The sequence below is a fragment of the Ailuropoda melanoleuca genome, chromosome 13 (assembly GCF_002007445.2).
Source record: "Ailuropoda melanoleuca isolate Jingjing chromosome 13, ASM200744v2, whole genome shotgun sequence".
In the NCBI taxonomy this organism is placed as follows: Eukaryota; Metazoa; Chordata; class Mammalia; order Carnivora; family Ursidae; genus Ailuropoda; species Ailuropoda melanoleuca.
This window is the reverse complement of record NC_048230.1, coordinates 63,501,803-63,528,769: the sequence shown is the minus strand read 5'-3', so window position 1 is coordinate 63,528,769 and position 26,967 is coordinate 63,501,803. Positions and strand designations below refer to the sequence as shown.

Sequence of the window (26,967 nt, the reverse complement as noted above, 5' to 3'; positions counted from 1 at the left end):
ATCACACCCTAATCCGAAGACAGGTGCTTGGTGACTGCGCCACTCAGGCGCTCCGGGTTGTGGGCTTCTTGATTTTTCAGCCTGCCTTCTGGGGGAGGGGCCTGCCGCGCTGATACTCAGGCAACCCTGTTTGGGTAGAGTCTCCGTGTCCCCTGTGAAGGGCGATGGGGATGGGCACGCTGTGAGCCGGTATTTCCAGGCTTTTGTTCTCTGGCGGCTTTCCCTGGCGTTCTGCTGTGCCTCTTCTGAGAGTCAGAGCAGCAGCGGCCGAAATTCAGCCTCTGTCACAGAACAGAGGGATTGCGGCCCATTCTCCACTGATGTTCTGGCCACTTTAACTCTGTTACCGTTGGTGCTGCTCAACCCTGCAGCGTCCCGGGATGTGCGCCCCACACTCGGCGTCCCAGCCCTCACTTCCTGGGCCGGCGCGTCTCTGTCCTTTGTGTTTCTAACGCTGCCAGCCGCCAACCGCCCCCGTGCACTCCCGGAGCTCCCGGTCTCAGTCTGGATCCAATGAGCACACCGGAGTTCCGTGAGATGCCTGGTGGCGCGCGCTCCCGGCTCACGGTCTCAGTCTGCTCTCTCACGGGTGCCTGTCCGAGAGTCCGCCCGCTCCCCCGTGCAGGTGGCTCCCGCTTCCCGGTGCCTGAACGCGGCGGCTCCCTCCCCCTTCCATTTATCTTCCAATATCTGTGCGTGGTTTCACGGCTCCCCGCTTCGTACCTCAATACTCAGCACTGGAGATGTTCATTTGTAGAGATCCAGATGTATCTTCCTGCGTCTCAGGCTGATTCCGTGGATGTTCAGGCTGGTCTGGTACCTATCCAGCTCGACTCAGGGGACTGGCTGAAAAAGGGGTCCCCCACTCCTCCGCCATCTTAACTCCTCCCCGGAGAAACATAAGTGATTTTTGCATGTTGATTTTGTGTCCTGTAACTTCACTGAATTTTTTTGTTCTGACATTTACTTTTGTGGAATCTTAACATGGTTTTCTACATATATGATCATGTCATCTGTGAAGAGAGATAATTTGACTTCTTCCTTTCCAAGTTGGATGACTTTTTTTTTTTGACTAATTGCTCTGCTGAGATTTCCAGTAGTATGCTGAAGTAGAAACGGTGCGAGTGGGCATCCCTGACTTGCTCCTGCTCTTAAAGGAAAAGCTTTCAGTTTTTCACCATTAAGCATAATGTTAGCTGTGGGCTTTTCATACGTGGTCTTTATTATGTTGAGGTAATCACCTTCCCAGTTTATTGAGTGTTATCATGAAAGGATGTCTTTTTTTAAGATTTTATTTATTTGACAGAGAGAGAGTGAGAGCCAGAGAGCACAAGTGGGGGGAATGGAAGAAGAAGGAGAAGCAGGCTCCCCGCTGAGTAGGGAGCCCAATGCAGGGCTTGATCCCAGGACTCTGGGATCATAACCTGAGCCAAAGGAAGATGCTTAACTGACTGAGCCACCCAGATACCCCAAAAGGATGTCTAATCTAATCAAGTGCTTTTTCTGCACCAATTGAGATGATCATATGGTTCTGGTCCTTCAATCTGTTAATGTGGTGTATTACATTGATTTTCATATGTAGAACCATCCTTGCATTCCAGAAATAATCCCACTTGGTTATGGTGCATAATACTTTTAATGTGGTATTGAATTTGATTTACTAATATTTTGTTGAGCACTTTTGTATCAATGGTCATCAGGGATATGGTCAGTAGCTTTCATGTAGTATCTTTAGTTTTAGTATCAGGGTAATACTGACCTCATAAAATGAGTTTGGAAGTGTTCTCTTCAATTTTCAGAAGACTTTGAGAAGGTTTGGTGTTAATCATTTTTTAAATTTTTGGTAGAAATATCCATTGAAGCTGGTCCTGGGCTTGTTGATTACTGATTCAATCTCCTTACTAGTTATAAGTCCGACCAGATTTTTAATTTCTTCATGATTTAGTCTTGGTAGGTTGTATGTTTCTGGGAATGTATCCATTTCTTCTGGGTTATCCAATGTGTTGGCATGTAATTGTTCATAATGGTCTCCTATGATCCTTTTTATTTTTGTGGCATCAGTTGTACTGTCTTCTCCTTATTTCTGGTTTTTGTTATTGGGTCTCCTCTCTTTTTTTCTTAGTCTGGCTAAGGATGTGTTGATTTTTTTTTAAAGGGTGTGTGAATTTTGTTGATTTTTTTAAAAAAATGAACTCTGTTTCATCAAATTTTTTCTATTCTGTATTTTATTTTTCTTTAATCTTTGTTATTCCCTTCCTTCTGCTAACATTGGGTTTAATTTGTTCTTCTTTTTCTAGTTCCTTGCAGTGTATTGTTAGGTTGCGATTTGAGATCTTCCTTTTTTTAAATTCAGGCATTTATGACTATAAATGACCCTCTTAATACTGCTTTTGCTGCATCCATAAGTTTGGGTATGTTGTGTTTTTGTTTTCATTTATCTCAAGATATTTTCCAATTTCCCTTGTGATTTCTTCTTTGACTCATTGGTCATTCAAGAGTGTGTTGTTTCTGGGTGCCTGGGTGGCTCAGTCGTTAAGTGTCTGCCTTTGGCTAAGGGCGTGATCCCAGAGTTCTGGGATCGAGCCCCGAATCGGGCTCCTTGCTCCACTGGGAGCCGGCTTCTTCCTCTCCCACTCCCCCTGCTTGTGCTCCCTCTCTTGCTGGCTGTCTCTCTCTCTGTCAAATAAATAAATAAAATCTTTTAAAAAAAAGTGTGTTGTTTCATTTCCACATATCTGTGGATTTTCCAGTTTTCTTTTTGCTATTGATTTCTTGTTTCATTTCATTGTATTTGGAAAAGACATTTGGTAAAATCTCAATCTTCTTAAATTTGCTATGACTTTGATTTGTGTCCTAATATGTGATCTACCCCACAGAATGTTGCAGATATGCATGAGAAGAAGGTGCATGTTCTGTTGCTGTTGAGTGGAGTGTTCTGTGTATGTCTCTTATGTCTAACTGGTCTATAGTGTTGTTCATGTCTAAACTCTCCTTTTTTGAAAAGATTTAGCAAATGAAGGAAATGAAGGAAAAAAATGGAAATGTTCTTAGTTAAAGGATTTCTACTAGAAACCCCAACAAACATTACACCTAATAGTGAAACATTCAAGTCAGGAAGAATATAAGAATTCCCACTATCATTATTTAACATTGTAATGGGATCCTAGATAGTCAAGTTTGAGTTTTAAAAATGTGAGGGACAGGGGCGCCTGGGTGGCACAGCGGTTGGGCGTCTGCCTTCGGCTCAGGGCGTGATCCCAGCGTTATGGGATCAAGCCCCACATCAGGCTCCTCTGCTGTAAGCCTGCTTCTTCCTCTCCCACTCCCCCTGCTTGTGTTCCCTCTCTCGCTGGCAGTCTCTATCTCTGTCAAACAAATAAATAAAATCTTTAAAAAAAATAAAATAAAATAATTAAAATGTGAGGGAAAAACAGTTGGAAAAAGAGAGAGAGAGAGAGAAATGAGACAAATTGGTGTTATTTGCATATGAGGAGATTGTCTAGTGAGAAAATCTCCTGAAAAACTATTGTAACTAATAAGAGGATGGGGTAAGATGATGAGACACATTTGCAACACACAAACACATGAATCATTAACTTTCCCATATGCCAAAAATAATCAATTAGAGAAGGAAATAGGGGGTGGGGGTGGGGAGAAGAGCCCGCTCACATTAACAACCAAATGTGGAAAAGATCTCAGAATAAACCTTTGTAAGACATGTGAAAAATCTATATGACAATAACTACAAAACTTCAGTAAGAACAAAAAAAGAAGAGCTAAATAAATGGAAAGTCACAGAACATTCCTGGAAGCAAAGATTCAGAATTACGTAGATGTCAGTCCTCCCTAGGTTAATCTCTAAATTCAGTACAATTACAATCACAATCAAAATGCCACCAGGTAAAGCAAGTATTGTAAAATGGTAATGGTAAAATCTAGGTGGTGAGTATATGGATGTTCACTATAAAATTATTTCAATTTTTCTGTATGTCTGAAATTTTTTATTAAAAAATGTTTGAGGAATTGCCATCACGATTTTTTATGGAATTTGACAAGCTAATCTGAAATTCCTCTGGAAGCAGAAAAAGCACAAAACAGCTTTAAAAGTTTTGAAACAGAGCTGTTTAGAGCAACTTGCTTTACCAGACAGCAAAACATATGTTAAAGCTTGAGTAATTAAAATAATGTATTATCAGCATAGGAAACGGTAAACGAATGAACGGATCATCCAGCTACACTTTGCATATATGGGATTTTCAGAGTATGAAAGCAGTGCTATTTTTAAATCAGTTAGGAAAGACAAATTAATAAGTATAAGGACCACTAAGTTCAATCCTAACTTACATTTTAAAGAACAATAATTTCTAGGTGAATTTAACAGAGAAATATAACAAGCAAAATTGCAAACATATTAGAAAAAATATAGTAAAAAACAAGTTTTGCTGAAAAATTCTTCCTGTGCAAGACTGAAAACCTAGAAACTGCAAAAGAAAATGTTGATTGATTTGACTTCATAAATGCTACAGATTTTTTAATACTACAGGAAACCATTAATAAGGCTTAAACACAAGTCCTTGGGCTCAGGTCATGATCTCAGGGTTGTGAGATCAAGCCCCATGTCAACTCAGTAGGGAGTCTGCTTGGGATTCCCTTTCTCCCTCTACCCCTCCCCCTGCTCTCAGGCTCACTTGCTCTCTTTCACTCTAAATAAATGAATCTTAAAAAAAAAAAAAAAAAAAAAAAAAGGAGGCTCTTCTCCCTTCCTCACAGATTGGCAAAAATCAGAAAAAGAGACCTGGCCATATTCATGCACCACTGGTGAGAGTATAAGTTGCTGAAATTTTTATGGAGGTAAATGTATTTATTATTATTATTATTTTTAAAGACTTTACTTGTTTGACAGAGCATGAGAGCACAAGCACAGAGTAGCAGAGGGAGAGGGAGAAGCAGGATCCCCGCTGAGCAGGGCGCCCAACGCAGGGTTCAATCCCAAGCATGCTGGGATCATGACCTAAGACAAAGGCAGATGCTTAAGCAACTGAGCCACCCAGGTGCCCCTATGGAGGTCAATTTAGCAATAGCCATCAAAACCTGAAAAGGCCTCTCCTTTTATCTAGCCATTTTCCTTTGAAGAACCCACATAATCTGATAAAGTACAGAAAAACAGGCACATGATTGCAAAGATATCTATCAGGTCATTCACCTCATCAGTTCATAGCACAAAGTCCGTTAGTTGGGTGGTGATAAAACAAACCACAGAACTAGCACTAGGAAAAGAAATGCAGCCGTTTATTTTTTTTTAAAGATTTTATTTATCTATTTGCCAGAGAGACAGCACATGAACGAGAGTACAAGCAGGGGGAGTGGCAGGCAGAGGGAAGAAACAGGCCCCCCGCTGAGCAAGGAGCCCACCTCCAGAGGACTCTGGAATCATGACCTGAGCCAAAGGCAGACGCTTAACCCACCAACCGACCGAGCCACCCAAGCTTCCTTGAAATGCAGCCATTTAAAAGGATAAACTCATGCATACTGATGCAAATACATTTTCAAGACTTTTTAAGATTTTATTTATTTATTTATTTATTTAATTTGAGAAAGAGACAGAGCACGCGCATGCGTGAGCAGAGAGGGGGCAGAGGGAGAGGGAGAAGCAGACTTCCCACTGAGCAGGGAGCTGGCCGGGGTCTCAATCCCAAGACCCTGGGATCATGACCTCAGCCAAAGGCAGATGCTTAAGCAACTGAGCCACTCAGGCGCCCCTCCAAGACATATTTAATAAACTATGTAATGTGCTGCATAATAAAATATATTTCATTGTATAAAGAACAATCTACGTAGACTTGTATTTGCTTGAACAGAAACCGCATTTAAAAGAATGAATAAGAGGCATTCCTGGGTGTCTCAGTCAATTGAGCGACCAACTCAGTTTCAGCTGGGGTCGTGATCTCGGGGTTGTGAGATAAGAGCCCTACATCGGGCTCCATGCTAAGCATGGCACCTGCTCAGGATTCTGGCTCTTCCTCTCCCTCTGCCCACCCCCTTGGGCGCACACTCTCTCTCAAATAAATAATAAATAAAAGAACAAAGAATAAATACCAAACCATTAAATAGTGTGTGACTTTATTAGGAAGGAGAAGAACATTAACCATTTTTAAAAAATTTTATGCTTTCTACATTGTTTGAATTTGTTACAGTCATACGTAGCTTTTAATTAAAAACTATTGATCAGAATTACACTACGTAAAATTAACAGTGCCAGTGAGCAGTACATCCCGCAAATGGAGTGGCCAACACACGTGGCGGCTGTGAGTTGCTCTCATTTAGAGCTGGGAGGTTCAGTGTGACATGAACCATCTTGTGCTCGCAGGATGGGTGCCCAGGCTTTGTCAAAAAATGGAGCCCCCACCTGGTATCACTATCTTATCATTTACTTGGCAACCTTGCCTTGTGGAAGTCATTCAAATGGAACAATAAATGATAATTGCCATGGATTTACCTGTACCAGGGAGGTGGAGGGAATGTGACCACTCGCTGTTTTCAAATACCAGTTTCAATCCATCAACAGATTTGACCACTTTGCAGAGCCGCTGATACCCTGAAATCCACAAAGGCACAAATAGAGGCAGAATCCCTGGATGTGCAGCCTTTGGACACCTAAAAATACCCTACTTACAAGCATCCTAAATAACACACATTTGTGTGAAGTTGCACACAGTAGCTGCAAAAAATCAGTGACACCCCCCCCCCGCCCGACCCCATGCACCAGAAGTGTCAAAAAGTTGTTCTGGGGCCAGATGTGCAAACAAAACAAAACACCAAGCAGGTTCTCACACGAATGCAGTCAGGGCTGTAAGTGATAGAACGTGTGAATACCTTTCAGAATCACAGTTTGGCATAGTCAAGTGATCCCAACAGTGGGGATCAGTGGCTGGTACTGTGAACCATTGCCATAAACTCCGAATTAAATCAATGGGTTCAATCTCAGTATACTTCTGCAGTATAAGATAACACCACACACAGGAGGATCAATTTGCACCGATGGCGCCACGGCCATGCTGGAAAGAAAAGCTGAGAAATTTCCATGGCCAACTAGGAAACTAGATTTCCTACAATTTTATCAAAGTGCTTCATAGCCTGCAAAGTGCTTTCATTTCTTTTGATCCATCCCCATAGCCTCCTGATTTGCTTATTATTACCCCTCCCCCAGTCTGAGCATTGAAGAGCTGTGAGCAAGAATGTGGAGGTGACATGACCAATATCACACAGCAGATTTATGGATGAGCCTGATATCCTGACTATTAAATCCTATGTTGTTTTTTAGGTCACATTCACTCTGAATACCAGCTGAATAATAAACCCACTACCTATAATTAGTTTTACATTATTCATTATTTTGAGCCTACTTACAGAGGGCTCAAGGATTTTACAAGCTGATTTATTCCAGTGTTATTATTTTTTTTTAATTACAATGACTTGACAGGGCTACATGATCCCTAATATGTGTAACATTCTACAGTCAGAAGAGGGGCTGCATTATTTGCTCTTATGTATGACTAGAGAGTTCTGTTAAAGCCGGGCCAAGTGATTAGACCAAGTCAGTCATCAGGAATCTATAACAAAAAGAACACAAGGAAACCGTCCATCCTCAGGAATGTGTGTGGGCAGGACCTTGGCAGGCCAGCTGGCTACAATTACCAGGTTTTGCTGAAATAAAGAAAGGAGTTACAAAGAATTCAAGCCTGTTTCTAAGCCGCAATCCTCAAGTGTCAAAGCAACGCCAAGCCCAGAGCTGGCCTCGTTTTACTCTGGATATGTAAGGGTCACAATACTTTCTGCATTTAGTAATCACCCTTCAGCTGAGGGCTCAGGGCCAGAGCTCTCTACTTGTTTTCCCCGCTCAAACAATTCTTGTTTCTGTCACAGAAATAGCCTGCTCCAGTCAGATGTTATCACCTCTTTGGTGAACACTAATTTATTCTTTCTCAAGCTCAGAAAGGTGATTATAATATAAATACAGAGTAATCAGAATTAAAGGGATTTTAGAGACCACATATTTCAACCACTCATCTTTGCATGAATCATCTTGGAAATATCATTAACTGGTTAGGAAAGCCTATGCTTGAATACTTCCAGAGACTGGAAGGTCAGGTCAGCACCCACTGAGGTTGAAAAGATGTTGGGAATGGCTCCCTGCAGTAGCAAAGACAGACATCCTACTTGGAGGTTTCGCTAAGTTTTTCACTCAAAGATAGTTGAGGACTTACTCTGTGCTAAGTACCACGTGCTAGATACTGGTTATACAAACATTTTTAGAAAGATGCCACCCCTGCTCTCAAGAAGCTCATTGTCTGCTGTGACTAAGAGGCTCCCCACCAGTATCCTGGAGCTTGCTCTCCTTCTGGACACACTGGATTTCCCTGCTCACCTGAGGACACATATAAGCAATGAAACGCAGGCAAGTGTGCCATCTCTAGGAGAAAGCTTTAAGAGAAAGTATATGCTTTGCCTATCTATTCTCTGGCCTGCACCTGGCAGTGCTCCACTGTGGCTATTCTGTTAGTGTAAAGTGAGAACAAAAGCTGACCCACAACGTACATATCGTGTGAGCCTGAAATAGCCTTTGCTGTTTGAAGCCACTGCGGTTTTTGGAGTTGCTTGTTAGTATAGCATAATCCAGCCCATCCTGACTGATACACAGGATAAGGGAAGCCTGACAAGCAAGCAAGCAAAACCAAACAATAAGCCAAGTTCCGTAGTCAAGGCATACGCAAGATTCAGTGAGGGTGCAGGAAAAGCCACACCACCAATCGAAGTTATCTGGAGGACTTAGCTAAGGCTTCACAGAAGAGTCAGCCTTTGAATTAGAAGTTCACGGATGCGCAGAAACTATCGAGAAACGAGTGTTCCAGACAGGGAACCCTCTGTGGAGCCACAGAGGAAAAAGAAAACATGGCGTGTTTGGAGAGCCACCAGGACCTTGCTTTTGGTGGTATCTGCAGTCTGAATGGGGTGGGTTTACCATGAAACTGAGGAAGCAGAAGCTTTGGGGACCTCACCGGCATGGGCACATTCAATGGCCCGTATCCATATTTTTTATAAATTTATGCTTCTATTCAATATATTTCTATATTCTTTATACGTTTATTCTAGGGCCTCCCACCTAAGGTTCAGGTTCCACAAAAGGTAGATGTGCTCTGGATGGGGCAGAGGGGAACAAGGAATGATTATTAATCTATTAATCTTCCACATGACACCTTTTCAACACCTGAAACAAGGAATCATGCTCCCTAGCAGTCTTTTCCCCCAAGCCACCCATCCTTGTTCCCGTACTTTGTGTCACAGGCTGGAACGTCTGCACCAGCCCACTGCTTGTCTCCGAATATGGTCTTGTTTGTTTACAGCCTTCTTAGGAGCAACCCCGAATCTAAATTGAATCCTCCAGATGTGGTCTGCATATATTTATCACTTTCCTTAATGGCATTTCTTGTGTCATACTTAATCCTTCCATAAAAGATGTTACCCAAATGATGCCAGAGTATTTATACTGTGAGCTTCCTCAGAAAAATATGGATCAGTACTCTTGGCTTTAATTCACATCACCAGTACCAAAATACACTTGTTTGATTTAGTTTAGGTTTGACAGACTCTGAGGAACAAGTCTGGTAAGGAAAAAAGAGACAGTTAATTCATTTAACAGAAAAGAGAGATAGTTAATTCATTTAACAACTGTTTACTAAGCACCTACCCTGTGTCAGGCACTGCTCTACACACTACAATATGGGTAAGATAAAAAAAAAAAGAAAGAAAAAGAAAAAAAGAAAGAAAAAAGAAAAGAAAAAACGAAAGGAAAGGAAAGAAAAGATATAAAAAATTTCTGCCTTTCTGGAGTTCACATTCTAGTTGGGAGGGGGAAGACAATAAATCAAATAAGTAAATGAAATTGTGTGTTAAAAAGTAACAAGTGCAATGGAGAAAAATAAAGCAGGGAAGGGGGGAAGTCCACACTGGGTGGGGAGGGGATGAGGTCGCAATGTTAAACTGGGTGTTTGGATTGGCCTCACTGAGAATGTGACATTGGAGCAGAGACTTGGAGGTGAGGAAGTGAGCCATCTGGCTGTGTGGGAAGAGCATTCTAGGCAGAGGCACAAGCTGGCGCACAGACCTTGAAGTGGGAATGTGCCCAGTTGATTCAAAAACAGCAAGGAGGCCAGTAAAGCTGGGTGGGAGTAGCCAAGAAAGCAGGAGGAGAGGGTCAAAAAGGTGAGGAGGCCCACTGTGCAGAGCCCAGTGACGACCTGGTTTTTCTGAGGCCGCAGAGCCCTGAGGAGTGTTTGGAACAGAGAGGGCTGACAGGATCCAACTTGCGTGCCACAGGACGCCTCTGCTGGCCGTGTTGAGAACAGACGGCAGGAAGAACAAGTGGAGGAGGAAACCTGTCAGGAGGTTATGCCAGCAATCCGGGCAGGAGAGGACAACAGTGGGGACCGGGATGGCACAGATGGGAGGCAAAGAGAAGTGGCTGGATGCTAAACACATTTGGAAAGTAGAGCTGACAAGATTTCCTAAAGGACCGGATGGAGTGTGTGGACACTGAATGCATAGCAATCACGGAGGCCTCCAAGGTTTTTGACCCGAGCGACTAGAAGGATGGCATTGCCATCAACCAAGATAGGTTTGAACCTACAAAAAGCAAAAGCTAGTCTGTGCTCAGACTGGAAGGTCCCTGTCTAGGTGAAAAACTGGATGAAGCTGGTTTGGTCAGAAGCATTTTAGATAAGTAATGGGTCAGGCTGCCAATGAGCGGCAAGGCTGTACAAGGCCAATGTTCCCAGTGAAAAGACTTTTCTCTGTGCCAAAGCCTGCTCTAATCCACACAGAAACTGCAGAAAGCAGGGGGAAGGCAGAAGGAGGGGAGGGGGGTAAGGGGTCAGGGACTGGGGACAGGAGGTGGCTGGGAGCAAACCTAGGATACCTTGAGAGGCAACTCGTCAGAACCTGCGCCCTTGGAAGTGCGGGACAGCTCCTTCCAAAGTTAAACTTTGTTACTTGCATCCTAAATTTTGTTTCAAGTACAAAAGTAAATTACTCTATTAAATTTAAAACTAAAAATTTAAAAAAACAATATAAATGGTTTGTTCTGGATGTGGTTTTACTTCTAAATTACATTTGTTTTGCTTTAATTGAATTTTTCCAGTGTGGGCCAGAGAGTTTACAGGCTAAATAGCTTGCAGGACAGTGAGCTTGCTTGAACCTCTCAAGAACATTCATTTAAAAAAGAACTCTCTGGCTCTCCCCAGTGGATACAATGCTCCCCCTCCCCCTTCAGGCTCAGTCTACACTGACGACTTTCTTCAATGGCCTCACTACAAAGCCCAGCAAGATCTTTTTTTTTTTTTTTAAGATTTTTTATTTATTTATTTGACAGAGATAGATAGCCAGCGAGAAAGGGAACACAAGCAGGGGGGAGTGGGAGAGGAAGAATCAGGCTCCCAGCAGAGGAGCCCGATGTGGGACTCGATCCCGGAATGCTAGGATCACGCCCTGAGCTGAAGGCAGACGCCTAACGACTGTGCTACCCAGGCGCCCCAAGCCCAGCAAGATCTTGCACAGGAGAAAAGATGCCAATCTCACTCAGAGTAAGAGAATACTAATTAAAATCACTTAGGTTCTCTTTTTTTCATTTACTTTGGAAAAGCTCAGAACATTTGATAATATACTGACCTGGAAAGGGTTTGATGAAATAAGGTACTCACACTCTGCTTACAGGAGTGAAAACTGGTAAAACCTCTACAATATAACAATAGCTAACAAAATTACAAATGCTCATTCCCTTTGATTCAGCCAGTCTGCCTCCAGGAACGTAGCCTCTGGATATGCTTGCACATGTGTGCAGTAACGTATGTATAAGGTAATCCACTGTCAACGCTGTAATAGCACAGGAGTGGAAATAACCTCACTGTCCACAAAAAGGGGAACAGAATAATACGCACCTGTGAAAAAGAACAAGGGAGCACTTTTCATACTACTATGATTTACTCTTCTAGATATCTTGATCATGTTATTTTTTAAAAAGCAAAGTGAGAAAGAAAAAAAATAGACATGTGCTTATGTGTGTGTATATGTATATGTGTATATGTATGTACAGTGTGTGTATATATGTACAATAGTGTATATGTATATGTGCATGTGTATATATGTACATAATGTATACATATATATACACAGACCTGTATGTACATATACACACTACACACACACAAACACATACATACACATATACACACACACTTAAAATATCTCTAGACAATACATGAGAAACTAGTAACCCTGGCTGCCTCTGGAAAGGGGAACAAGGAGTCAGGGAAGCTCCTCCCTGTAAGCCCTTTTAAACGTTCAACAATGTGCGGGGTGCCTGGGAGGCTAGGTCAGTTAAGCGTCTGCCTCCAGCTCAGGTCATAATCCTGAGGTTCTGGGATGGACCACCATGTCAGGCTCCCTGCTCAGTGGGTGGGGGGTGGGTCTGCTTCTCACCCCCCCACTCTCTCTCAAATAAAACCTTTTAAAAATGCTCAACAATGTGAATGTGCTATGTGTTCAAAACAAAAAATTAAAATCTGAATTAATATATAAATGGAAAAAAGCACATTTCCCAAAGTGTGTGGGTTGTTACAAATAGAAACGAGTGAAAAAATGAGTGGCTAATGGGGTTGGGGCAGAGGACAAGAACACAGACGGGCTTTTGTTTGAACTTCTGCAGCGGCGTACATGGCCACCTCATCTACAGCTAAATATAATAATTACATTTAAATATATTCCATTGCCTCCAGCTTAAAGCCATAGTTCTCAAGTAACTTAGAAACATCCAAGACAAAGGAATGGAACAATATATATGGACAATATATGCAGAGCAATCTCTTCCCCAATTAAAAACTCCTACAGCAACCTGTTACCCAGTCTCCATTTGAGTAAGTCTGTGGTCCGGGACTCCATGCCCACTGATAACCATTCATTGCAAAGCTCTCATTTCTTAGGCCTGATTACCAGGTTTTAGATCTGCCTTTTGAATGGACACAGAACAAGTGAACACTCTCCACTTTGTGACCAACCTCTTGGTCCACCTAACAGCCTTCACACACTGGAGATGATCAATCCCCGCTTTGGCCCTCGCCTCTGCAGTGTAAGCATCCCAAACTCATTCCACACTTTTTCTAGTCACCTGCTCATTGGATACATTCTAATTCGTCCATGGCGCTCTCAAAATGTGGCAGTTAGAGCTGAACAAGCATTCAAGATGTAGCCCAATCAGAAGAGAAATAAACAGAAGCAGTTTTGTAATTATTCTACCACCACTACCAACTAGAACCACCAGAAATCTATCTAGGAGATGTTCTCCTGCTTTTTCTCCCCCGTACAGATGAGGAATTTGAGGCCCTGAGAGGTGAAGTGGGCCAGTGGGACAAAGGAACACTGCTGGAATTTATCACGACTGGGATCCTTTCATCATAGGCCATTCTACAATCCTGAGGAAGGAGTTCTGGGCTTTCTTCCCCTTTGCCTCTTTCAATTCTATTTTCTGTCCTTTATTGTAGCCATGTTATCTGGGATCATAGCTTTGCGGCTCTTGCAGATTCGAGAGGGCCTTGGTGGTGGTGGCATGCCTCTCTCCCTTCTCTGAGAATCACAGCCCTTGTAAGATCATCTCTGAACACCCTTGTAAGTGTCTAAGTCAGTCCCCAATCTCCCTGCTGAAGAGTTCTCCATTACAGCACCCTATTTCCTTTGTAACGTTCATCAGAATTTGCACTGCATCTGCATCTGTTTCCATCGTTTCCTGCTTTTCTGTCTCTCACCCCAGCTAGGCTCTAAGTTCTGTGAGGTCAGGGCCTATCTCCACAGTATCCTTAGCATCCAGCATAGGACCTGGCACACAGGAATGATTTTTCAGTGAACAAATTGGCTGAATAAATGGGAGCTGAGAATGCAGTTAAGAATCTAATATCGGGGGCGCCTGGGTGGCACAGCGGTTAAGCGTCTGCCTTTGGCTCAGGGCGTGATCCTGGCGTTATGGGATCGACCCACATCAGGCTCCTCCACTATGAGCCTGCTTCTTCCTCTCCCACTCCCCCTGCTTGTGTTCCCTCTCTCGCTGGCTGTCTCTCTCTGTCAAATAAATAAATAAAAACTTTAAAAAAAAAAAAAAAGAATCTAATATCGGACAGAACTGAGCTTGTCCCAAAGCCCTGCCAGCATGACCTGTGTATTCCTGGGCAAATGATTTCATTCCTCATCATCTGACTCCTCGCTGGTAAATGGAGACAGTGATGCCTACCTCACAGGGCTGACGCGCTGCTCAGTGAATGGATTCGGAGGGTATGAAAGGCTATAGTGTGCCTCCGGGCACGCAGCGAACATTCGGCACGTCACAGTGACTGCAGCGGCTGCTGCTGCTCTGACCCTCCCACCTCCCACAGGAGCCGGCCGCAGGAGGGTGACAGTTAAGTGTGATGGCAATAGGTATATCAGTTGTTTTATCTGGCTTGGTTTTTTTCATTATGATAAAAAACATAGCATAAAATTTACCATCTTTACCATTTTTTTTAAAGATTTTATTTATTTATTTGACAGAGAGAGACAGCCAGCGAGAGAAGGAACACAAGCAGGGGGGAGTGGGAGAGGAAGAAGCAGGCTCCCAGCGGAGAAGCCTGATGTGGGGCTCGATCCCAGAACGCTGGGATCACTCCCTGAGCCGAAGGCAGATGCTTAACGACTGCGCCTAGGCGCCCCATCTTAACCATTTTTAAGCGTACTGTACAGTAGTGTCAACTATATGGACAATGCTGTGCAACAGATCTCCAGAATTCTATTCATCTTGCAAAATTGAAACTCTATATCCACTGAACAACTTCCTTTTCCCCCCACCCCCAGCCCCTGGCAACCATCATTCTACTTTCTGTTTCCAAGAGTCTGACTACTTTAATTCTCATGTAAGTGGAACTATGCAGTATTTGTGTTTCTGGGATTGGCTTTTTTTACTCATAATAATGTCCTCAAGGTTTATCACCTATGTTGTACCATGTAACAGGATCTTGTTTTTTTTCTGTTGTTTTTGGTGTTTTGTTTTGTTTTTTAGATTTTTTTTTATTTATCTGAGAGAGGGGGATCCCTTTCCTTTTTAAGGCTGAATAATATTCCATCGTATGTAGAGCCCACATTTTCTGTATCCATTCATCTGTCGATGGCTATTCAGGAGGCTTCTACCTTCTGGCTACTGTGAATAATGCCACTGCGAACATGGGTGTGCAAATAGCTCTGAGACCCTGCTTGCAATTCTCTTGGATACAGAGATCACTTTTTTAAAAGCTCTTCACAGTCCAGTGATGCCGGCACCACAGCAGCAGTCACCGCTGCCACATCGGCCTTCACCGGCAGCTTTTGTTCACCACATGCCCTTCTGCCTAAGCTCGCTCCCCGGTCCTTTCTGATGTCCTCCAGATGCCCCTATTTTTAAGTGAATTTGACAGGTCAAACTTCAAATCTACTTTCTTGTCAAAAAGGGAGGGAAGCTAAGTCAACTTTTCCTTCACCCTCTCTGTTGGAAAATCTCCAGGGCCCTCGTCCAGAGTAGGGCAGTCCCCCAAGGCCTAGCAGAGCAGAGCCATAGGAGCCTGGGGCCCAGCCCCTGGAATGGGATGGGACTGTGGTGCTGCCTCAGTTGGCCCAGGACAGTTTTAATACGTTCACTTCATGAGTAATGTTTTGGATGTAGTATCTCATCAGGAAGTTATCAGTTTCCCTTGTTGACACATAAGATTAAATAACATTCACCAGGTTTATCAGTCTTGTGACCTAGACCATGGTAGTTTCACAGAAATCCACCTCCGATCTTACAATGCCCAATCAGAAGAACCAACTGGATTTGATCGACAAGTTCCACATTTTCCTAGAACTCCTCAGGGTCACAGTCACTTTCAAGTTATTGTCCTGATGGGCAGCAGAACACAGGTGTTGAGAGCCAGAGAGAAGACGCATTCGGGGCCTTCTGCAGGCTCTTGGAGCTGTCTTGAGGAATCTTTGGGTGCTGAGGTCACACAGGGGTAAGGAGGAGAGAGAGGTCTCAGCATCTGAGCCTTCTCTAGTAAAGTCAATGACAAATCATGAAAATAAGAGCAGCCGTGACTGTGCAGATATAAAACTCCAACAATTACTTATTCACAACTATTGTCAATCCAGGAATAATGTACACACATTTCCCTATTCCCATCTCAACCCTCTTCCTACGGTACATGAGCGCACACAGGCACACTCACCACTGACACACTCAGGAGAGTGTTTGGGGACATTTAACTTCTGATACAAACTAGTGAGCATATTTATGTTCATTCCATGAGATTTCCAGAGCCTAAATCAAAAGTTTCTAAGAACTTCTCTTGGTGGCATAGATGAGAACTGATGTGATGTGCCTACTATCATAAATTTGGTAAAAGCTATATTTGTTTACCCATTTTTTAAGGGCTACTTTAATACTACATGTTGGATTGGTGGTGGTGTTGCTATGACAATCTTGGACAATAAAATTTCATCTGACTTTATTTAAAATACCACTTAACTCTCGGAAGAATAGAAATTATCCCTTTAATTGGCCCTCTCCCATCCTCTCTCCTCCCCCGCAGAGCCAGCCTCCACCATCCCGCTTATTCAACTTCCTTGCTCAGTCAGTCTTTGGCACGCTGCAGGCTCCATTCCCTCCTCCCATTCTGCCCAAACTACTTGCACCAAGGTCATCGGTCAAGTGGCTCTTCCTGACTCCTCAGCCAGTCTCAAAGTCATTCAGGACCCATAGGAGGTTAAGACCCACACCTCTACAAGCCCTTCAAAAGGCAACAAACCCCCTGCCCAGGACTTTGCAATCTCCTATAACCAAGTGACATCCAAATCACCCTTGCCATCTCTAAACTATCTGCCAAGCTCCAAATCCATCACTTCCAACTGCCATTGGTCCCTATAGGTCTTTATTTTTTCATTTCATTTATTTTTTTTAAGTAGGCTCCACTCCCAGCATGGAGCCCAATACTCACAATCCTGAGATCAAGACCTGAGCTGAAATCAAGAGTCAGAAGGCTCAACCGACTGAGCCACCCAGGAGCCCCAATCCCTGTAGATATTTAAAAACTATACACTTAGTTTCTGCCTCCCCTTACCTTGGCATTCACCCTTCAAAAGAAACAAAACAAAATAAGCAAAAAACTCAGCCATCATGTTTTACTGTCTAGATCTTCACCTTCTCACCATCCGTCCAGATTTCCAGGCAAGAGATCTGATCTCCAAATCACTCCTGCATCCTTTATGCAGCCCTCTCCCATCTTCCCCTGTCAAATCCTGTAAATCTCGGAATGTTTCAAATCGGACCTCTTGTCTACATCTTTGTGAAACACAGTCCAATACTTACAGGCTTAAGCTCTTTTTTTTTTTTTTTTAAAGATTTTTTATTTATTTATTTGACAGAGACAGCCAGCGAGAGAGGGAACACAGCAGGGGGAGTGGGAGAGGAAGGCAGGCTCCTAATGGAGGAGCCTGATGTGGGGCTCGATCCCAGAACACTGGGATCACGCCCTGAGCCAAAGGCAGACGCTTAACGACTGCGCCACCCAGGCGCCCCAAGGGCTTAAGCTCTTGAGCCAGACGGGCCTGGTTTACGTCCTGATTCTGCTACCCATGAATTCTGGTAACCTAAGCAAGGTGTTTGTGTCTTCTGTGTTTCCATTTCCTTCTCTGTTAGTGGAAGTGATAGCCTCAATCTCTCAGAGTTGCTGCAAGAATAAAGACAGAGGTGTAAGGGGTACCCATATTATGCCTGTCACCCAGCGAGAGCACCATAAACAGTGGCTACTGGCATCATCTTTGTGTCTTTTTTTTTTTTTTTAAGATTTTATTTATTTATTCGACAGAGATACAGACAGCCAATGAGAGAGGGAACACAAGCAGGGGGAGTGGGAGAGGAAGAAGCAGGCTCATAGCAGAAGAGCCTGATGTGGGGGCTCGATCCCATAACGCCGGGATCATGCCCTGAGCCGAAGGCAGACGCTTAACCGCTGTGCCACCCAGGCGCCCCTTCATCTTTGTGTCTTTTACTGTCATTCAGTCCCCCGTCTGCGCTGGCTGGGAGTTCAAAACAACCCTTCAAGCTTCCAGCCCTTAGTTGTCTCTCCCCTTCTGTCTAACATCCTTAAAAACAAGTCTGTTCATGTCACCTTGGTTTAAAGAATGTCTGCCGGCTTCCTGCGTCCAGTCAGGAGATTCTGCACATACGCTGCTTGATACCATAGCCACTAGTACATGTGGCTATTCAGCACATCAGCTGTGGCTGGTCCAAACTGAGATGTATTATAAGGGTAATACACATTGGATTTTAAGACATAGGAAGAAAAGGAATGTAAAATATCTCATTAATAGATTTTTAAGTACAACAAAGTTCTTTATTTAAAGCAGTGACAGAACAAATGCTGATCTAGTATCTTTTAAATCGCCTTTAAGCTACCTTTTTGAGGGGCGCCTGGGTGGTTCAGTCCTTAAGCGTCTGCCTTCGGCTCAGGTCAGGATCCCAGAGTCCTGGGATCAAGTCCCACCCCCCTCCCCCGCTCAGTGAGGGGCCTGCTTCTCCTAATGCTGCCTACTGCTCCCCCTACTTGTGCTCTCTCTCTCTCAAATAAATAAATAAAATCTTAAACAAACAAACAAACTACCTTTTTGAATCAATATAGTTTTTGGTAGCTTCTTATTTTTCTTAGTCCCTTTATTCATGGCTATTTTCTTCTCTTTTCCCATTTGAAATGTTCATGGACAGTCTCAGAATTACATCCCTTTTTGGAAGGAGGGGGATTTAAAAAAATATATCGTGGTAAAATACACATAACGTGAAATATACCATCTTAATGATTTTTCAGTGTACAGTGGCATTAAGTACATTCCCGTCATGATGTAATCATCACCACCATCCACCTCCAGAACTCTTTTCATCTTGCAAAACAGAAACTGTTTCCATTAAAAACTAACTCCTCGTTCCCCTCCCCCTCGCCCCTGGACGCCACCATTCTTCTGTCTCTATGAATCTGACTACTGTAGGCACCTCATATAAGTGGAATCACACAGTATTTGTCCTTTTGTTCCTGGCTTATTCTACTTAGCATAATGTCTTCGAGGTTCATCCATCTGTCAGAATTCCTTTGTAAGGCTGAATAATATTCCCTTGTATATATATTTATCCATTTTATTTACCCATTCATCCACCCATGGACATTTGAGTTGCTTCCATCTTCTGACTATTGTGACTAATGCTGCTGTGAACATGGGTATAGCTCTTTGAGTCCTTGCTCAATTCTTTTGGGCATATACATAGAAGTGGAATTGCTGTGTCATATAGTAATTCAACGTTCAACTTTTTGAGTAACTACCATATTGTTTTCCACAGCAGCTGCTTTTTTTTTCTCATAGTAGCCATCCTAATGGGTATAAAGTAGCATCTTGTGTTTTTGATTTGCGTTTCTCCAATGACTAGTGATGTTGGGCATCTTTTCATGTGCTTTTTGGCCATGTACATAACTTCTTTGGAGAAATGTCTACTCAAGTACTTTGCTCATTTTAAAACAGGTTTTGTTTTTGTTGTTGTTGAGTTGTAGGAGTTCTTTCTATATTCTAGATATTGACCCCTTATCAGATACATAATTCACAAATATTTTCTTCCATTCCATGGGTTGACTTCCACTCTGTTGAATATGTCCTTTGAAGCAGAGAAGTTTTTCATTTTGATGTAGCACAGCTTACCTATTTTTTCTTTTATTGCCTGTGCTTTGGGTAATATATCCAAGAAATCGCTGCCAAATCCATGCCATAAGCTTTTCCTCTATGCTTTTTCTTTTTTTTTTTTTTTAAGATTTTTTATTTATTTATTCGACAGAGACAGCAAGCAGGGGGAGTGGGAGAGGAAGAAGCAGGCTCATAGCGGAGGAGCCTGATGTGGGGCTCGATCCCGTAACGCCGGGATCACGTCCTGAGCCGAAGGCAGAAGCTTAACCGCTGTGCCACCCAGGCACCCCTCTATGTTTTCTTCTAAGACTTTTATAGTTTCAGCTCTTACATTTAGGCCTCTGATCCATTTTAAGTTAATTTTTGTATATGGCGTAAGGTAAGGGTCCACCATCATTCTTATGTGGATATTCAATCTTCCCAGCACCTTTTCCTATTAAATGGTCTTGGCATTCTTGTCAAAAATCACTTGACTGTATGTGTGAGGGTTTATTTCTGGACTTTCTATTCTGTTCCATTGGTCTATATGTCATCATCAATAATTTTTAATATTAAGTACATGTTGAAACAATATTTTGGATATATTGGGTTCAATACATTCTTAAAATTAATTTCGTCTCTTTTTATTTCTCCAATGTGGTTCCTAAAACATTTTAAATCACACACGTGGCTTGTATTATATTTCCATTGGGCAGTGCTGTTCTCAGTGCTCTGAACTTGGGCCACCAGGCAATGTGGAGGGCAACAGGTGACACCATGGGATTAAATGATAGACTGCAAGCTCCCTTCCTTTTGTGTTTATCATTACAGACAGCTCAAAAATTATCTTAAATGCAATAAACTAGGCTAGGGGGGAAAAGACAGACTTATTCACAAGCTAAAATTTGTGTTCTAAGTTAAATCAGCACCTTAATATTTATAAAGTGTGCCACAATTAAGAGGTTGTAAACCAGCCCCCTAATGGTTAGCAGATCCTGAATGTTGAAACAATATTTTGGATATATTGGGTTCAATACATTCTTAAAATTAATTTCATCTCTTTTTATTTCTCCAATGTGGTTCTTAAAACATTTTAAATCACACACGTGGCTTGCATTATATTTCCATTGGGCACTGCTGTTCTCAGTGCTCTGAACTTGGGCCACCAGGCCATGTGGAGGGCAACAGGTGACACCATGGGATTAAATGATAGTCTGCAAGCTTCCTTCCTTTTGTGTTTATCATTACAGACAGCTCAAAAATTATCTTAAATGCAATAAACTAGGCTAGGGGGGGAAAGATAGATTTATTCACAAGCTAAAATTTGTGTTCTAAGTTAAATCAGCACCTTAATAATATTTATAAAGTGTGTCACAATTAAGAGGTAGTAAACCAGCCCCCTAATGGTTAGCAGATCCTGAATGGCTTGGAAATGTGGAGACTAGCTACAGAAACTGGATGGTTAAAACCACCACATTCTGTATCCATTAGCTGACAGCCCAGATCCCACCAGAACAGAGACACTGGAACTGAGCCTTTGATGTCGTTTCCACAGAAAGCCACCAAAATGATTAAAGGGTTGGAAAATGAGATTTATAGGGAATGGCCACAGGAACAGAGACAATGCTGCCTAGACAAGAGAAAAGGCCGAAGGGTGACTTAATAGCCATCTTCAATCATTGTTATTACACAGATGATGGTGACCAGATGGTCTCCATTTCCACCAAAAAAACAAAACAAAACAAAACAAAACAAAAAAACACTGAAAATGGACTTAAGCTGCAGCGTAAGAAAAGCTGTCTAGGTTTAAAGAAAGAACAGCTACAAAATAGCAGTAGATAGCAAAGCTGACCCAGAATGTCTGCGGTGTGGCTACTTCCAAATGCCTTTAATTATGCTAAGAGAGCAGCAAATGAGTGGGGTATGTTTAGGCCTTCAATAATCTTTTGTTGAGGGCAAATCCTCAGCGGGTTAATCTTCAAACATACAACCTTAGAAAGGAAAAAGAAAGACATGAAATTGAAACACAGCACCCTCTGGTGTACATAACTATCTCTCAGTCAAGGAGGCTTCTTGACATGTAACAGTATTTCTCAAAATACAAGGTCCAAACCAGGAAAGAGCCAAGAGAAATTTACACCAGGCTAGTCCTCCTGTTCATTTAATCTCTACTTCCATCTTCTCCAGCACCTACTGTGGCACTTCCCCTTCGGGAACCAAGAAGACTTGGACACAGGCAGCCTCAGCTTCTCTGAACATTAATCATGGCTATCTCCTCATCAACTTTTGAACGAACTCAGACTTTGATATATCAGCTGGCACACAAACATTTCATTATAAGGCACAGCAATGCTTTCTACCAGAGCATGTGAATCTTGCCCTGCACTCAAGAGGGCATTACATAAAGAAGTCAGGGAACGCTCTTCCAACATGTGCCCCTGAGCTGTCACGGTGTACACGGCCCTTCATTGACAATCTCTGTCTCATGAATGCCAACAGGCCACTTTTTACATCCTCCTAGGCTATATGCTTCCCAACTTTCTGCATATCCCTTCCTTTATTTGCAAGTCCAAAAGATATTCTACCATAGCTTCAGTCCTCTTGGTGCTGGGCAGGAACTTCGTTTACATGACACACATACTTCATTCATGTGACTCATTTCTACAAAGCAGCTGGTATATTCTAGATGAAGAAAACACAGTCCAAGATTCACAGCCCAGTGGGGGAGACAGAGAGATACAGGTGTAAAGTTGAAGCTGAAAGCTGTAAGTGCTAACAGAGGTCAGGAGAAAGGCAGTGGAAACACCAGAGAACTATCTGAATGTTCCTCACAACATCGAATTAGAACCTACATCCTGTGGGAGCAGGGCTTAAAGGGTGAGAAGACATACCCCAGTCATGTCCCCACTGGGAGAATAGGGCCACGTAACACGCTTTCCATTTTATCTCAAAGGTCTCCTTGAGGACATGAGAAATGGACCTGAACAAGCTGACCTCTACACATCACACGAAACACATACCTAAGCAGCAACAAACAAACAAAAACGATACAGACTGGGCACTGGCCTGATGGAGGTGTGAGCAGGCCAGAATGGAGCACTGGGAGGCAAGGGGCCCGCCTGGCTGGGAAGCTCCTGTTCAACAAGCCAGCAGCCTTGCTCGTGCCCATTTCCCTTGCAGCACTGGCAACGATGTGTTGTAACTGTGGAACCAGCTCCCTCCCCCACGAGACTGTGAGCTGAAGCAAGGGCTGTATCTTATCAATTTGCCTCTATCACTCAGCACAGACCGAGCTGAAGCCAAATCTGATAAGTAAACTAATTCGTCCATATGCATGATTAGGATGTAACCAGCAGAGCCCTGGACCTATAATCCCAAACACCCTCCGCTGTCTAGTTCACCTTGTTCTGTTCTTCCTCATAAGCCACTCATCCTCACCTGGTTTGTGTCTTCCTATCCTTTCATTTTACCCTCCTAAAGCAACCCCTATCCTCACACTGGAAAAAGGGGTAGATATTCTTGTCCCCAGGTAAGAGTGACCTATGTCAAACTGAAAAACAACCAAGCCAAAGTAGTACCAGAAAACTGGCTTCTCGAGCTCTCCAAAGAACGAGCGAGTACTGCATCGCGAGGGAAAAGAGAAACCCAACCCGATTACAGTGTAAAAATAGGTCAGCGCTTGAATACAGCCCTTCGGGTTACTGGCAGCAAGCCTCTTTTGCTTCTGACTGCAGTGTCACAAGAAAGTGGCTTCACAGTCTTAGAATAATGGCTCCACAGCCAGCTGGCGGTCTCAACCTGGCCTTCTAGAAGCAGCACACCGGGCCAGGCCAATACTGGGAAGCTCAGCAAGCCTACGTCACTGCTGACATGAAATACCAGAGTTGGTAAGTTTTGTTTTGTTTTGAACAAATTAGGAGACAATTCAAGGTTGTCCTTATGTTAAGTCTCTCCTCCTTGCATTCAGCTATACTTTACTTAATAGGGAAGAAATGAATAGGGTTCAGCTAGCTCACTTACACCTTTGCTGGGCCAACAGCAGCCTCTTCCATGAGAGATTTATAGTTATGAGTTATCACAATGTTCTACTTGCAACAAATTCTGAGTGTGTACCTGTGTGTGCATGGCTGGGAGCAGTGTCAAAATTTCGGTTCTATGTCAAAAAAACCAGTGTATATTGCTAAAAAAAAAAAAAAGCTAAGAATTACTGGTCAAGAATCTGTGGCAAAATAAAGAAGGTAAAGAAAAGAGCATCTGAGGAATAGCAAAGAGCATATTTCATAACAGCAGTGATTGACATCTATCAAATGCAAGGTTCAGAGTGCTCTTCTGGTAGGGTAATTCTAAGAGTTTCCAGAATAATCCACTGATACATTCTTCCATAAAAATAGTCCTGGCTCATATAGTATCTGGTGTACATGTCTTTTCAAAGAACTTCAAGATCTGAGGTAAGGGCTTTGCACGGGACCACCGGCCTCAGCAATGATGATATGTACACAGTGGGCATCTATTAAACACACTGGTTACAGGACTTCATCTGCAGTGTCCTGCTTTACTAGCAAAAAAAGGGGGGGCTATAATTATAAGCATTCCCATCCAAGACCCAATTTGTTGCATGGGATTGAACTTCAGTTCAGTTTCCTTGATACTAAAGCCTCAATACCCAGTATTTGTCTGTGTGTAGAGCTGACGGGTGCAGGGCCTGAAAAGCTGAGCTGAATCTTAATGTAGACATCTAAATTAGATTAATAAGAATTTATATCTCAACTATTTCTAACAAAGGTTGAGATAATAAGACTAAATAGAAGGAGATAAAGGGTGATAAAGGATTCAGAGAAGGAACTAGAGAAAGAAAGGGAGGGAGGGAGGAAGAAGGAAACACCCAAACAACGCCTTCTCTACCAATGAACATTTTTGCAGAAATTTACATGATGCTTTTAGACTCTGTTCAGTGTGAAAACACAATAGAAACTTATATTATCCATTTTCCTAACTTTGCATCTCATTATTCGAAATCTTCAGGTAAATTTGAAAAATATTAATATATAGGCAAAACATTTCCTTAATTTGCAGAAAACATAAGCAATTCACGCTTTCCCAAAATGGAGCACTCTAACACCTGCACCCCTTCCTCCAAGGTAGTGTCTTGGTCCACAGATCAGAATCACTAATACATACAAAATTAAAGGAATTTTATCTACCAAGTGCCATTTGGATTAAGTAATTCATTACAATTAAACGGCTTACATCATGAAAGGGTTTTAATGGCAAGTGTACTGGAAAGTCCAGAGATTGTGTTTGGTTCCATTGCTCTACAATGAAAACAAGGACCTGCTTTCTTTCTCTCGACTTTGTTAGCTGCGTCCTGGGAGTAGCTTCCCTAAGTGAAGGCAAGATGGCTGTGGCAGTCTCAGGCTTCATGCCCCACACCATCCAGAAGGACACAGAGAGGACTGGCTTTGGCAAGGCCTCTCAAAACACTGAGGAGACTTTTTACCAAATCCTCAGCAAACATTCTGACGGCCTGAACTGGGTCACATGCCCAGCACTGAACTCTGGCACTGACTGCCACTGTGGCAACATGCGGGGAGTTACCTGACTGGGTTTACAGAGTCAAAACCTACCCCTGGAGCTAAGGGTGGGACTAATCCCCCTCTACTGGAAGACAAAAACAAATATTGTCTCTTTGCCACGGAAGGGAGTGGGGTAGTAGAAGAGGTGCTGGGGGGACGGGGACAATTACAATGTTCTCCACCTTTCACCTGCCATTGTATTTGACCTGCAGATCCTAGCATCAGGGGCAAACATGGAAATGCATTTTGAGTACACTTTATTATTTAACAAAGATGGACATCCACTCTCACATGGAGACAAAGTCTCTTGGAGGTAAACTCAAGGAGAAACATGTTTCAGAACTCTTTGTAAGGGGAAACGGGTAATGGTGAGGAAGCAGGCTGCATTTGGAAAGGTACCATAAAACACACTCAGACAGCCATTCTTTACATCGATCCTCTAAAAGGCAGAGGACATGCCAGTAAATCCTAACCAAGCAAAGGTTAGAGATTAAATGGTCTAGACGCTTTCCATTCAAATGATCTAACCGACTGCAAAGAGTAGGGACTGACTTACCTTAGACTCCTCCTCATATATCAATTTTTTAAAAATGAGCTAAAACAATTTTAAAACATGACTGCTAGAGTTTTAAAGTTATTGTCATTATCAGATTATCCCCTTGAGCGTGTGTTTATACACAGATGCATGTCCCTGTCACACTTTTCAAATAAAAAATATTTGAGTGCTATGAGATGCTCAGCTCCATGCTAAGAAATATGGTAGACATGGGAGAATTCAAATCCACAACGTCTCTGCCCTCAGGGAGAACCACCATTACCAACGACGACCAAATAAAATTACTCTGTCAGGCACTGTGCCAACTGCTTCACATTTATTTCCTCATTTAATTTAATCCTCACAACAGCCCTATGAACTAAGTATCATCAATCAATTCACCAAGTTGAGAAACCAAAGTTAGATAGCTAAGGAACTTCACTCAGGTCACACAAGCAACAGGCAACAGCTGGGATTCCAATCCAGGTCTTCCTGATTCCAAAACTATGTTCTTACCCTATGGCACATCTGGTTGGCAAGAAAACAGTTACCAACAAACCTTAAGAGTGAACAGTACAAGACAGTATATTAAAGTGAAGAGCTAAGTCCTGGGTTGCAGCGTTAAGTGACCCAGGATTTGGAAGAAACCAAAGAAGGCATATCGTGTGAGGGGGAGCCACCATAAGCTGCTGTTAGTTGTGTAAGCCCTGCTGATGTCCAGCTGATCACACATCATCTACCCCCCGGACTCTGACTTGTGACCTACTCATGTAATATTTCTGGATTATTTAACCACTGATAAAAATGGATGGCCAATGGCATTTCTGCAGGCGTTAGGACATTTTATAGCTATTGCCGAGGACGGAATCAGTTCTTTCTTTGATATGCACGGGCTTCTTTCTCTGTTCTAGAGATAAGGCCATATATAGAAGAAGTAAGTTTGAAATTCTCTGGGCAAATACTAGATAGTATTTCCACTGTTTGGGTATTTAGATGGTTTTTATAACCCTAGCCCAAGGAGTATATGAAAATTGCCTTTGCACATGGGATCAACTGTCCCTAACCTCTTAGCACTGTGGA

At 42.8% G+C, this 26,967-nt stretch overlaps 1 protein-coding gene across 8 annotated transcripts in view; it reads right to left on the bottom strand.

The window, feature by feature from the left end:
* The window catches only part of ZHX3 (zinc fingers and homeoboxes 3), a 130,188-nt gene that overhangs the window by 18,587 nt on the left and 84,634 nt on the right, over positions 1-26,967 (bottom strand). For 3 of the 8 annotated variants that reach the window (XM_034641306.1, XM_034641305.1, XM_034641304.1), the window contains one exon: positions 6,497-6,595. The exons of the other annotated variants lie outside the window; for them this stretch is intronic. The gene's annotated coding sequence lies outside the window, so the exon portion shown is untranslated. The remainder of the gene's footprint in view (positions 1-6,496; positions 6,596-26,967) is intronic. 8 annotated transcript variants of the gene reach the window in all.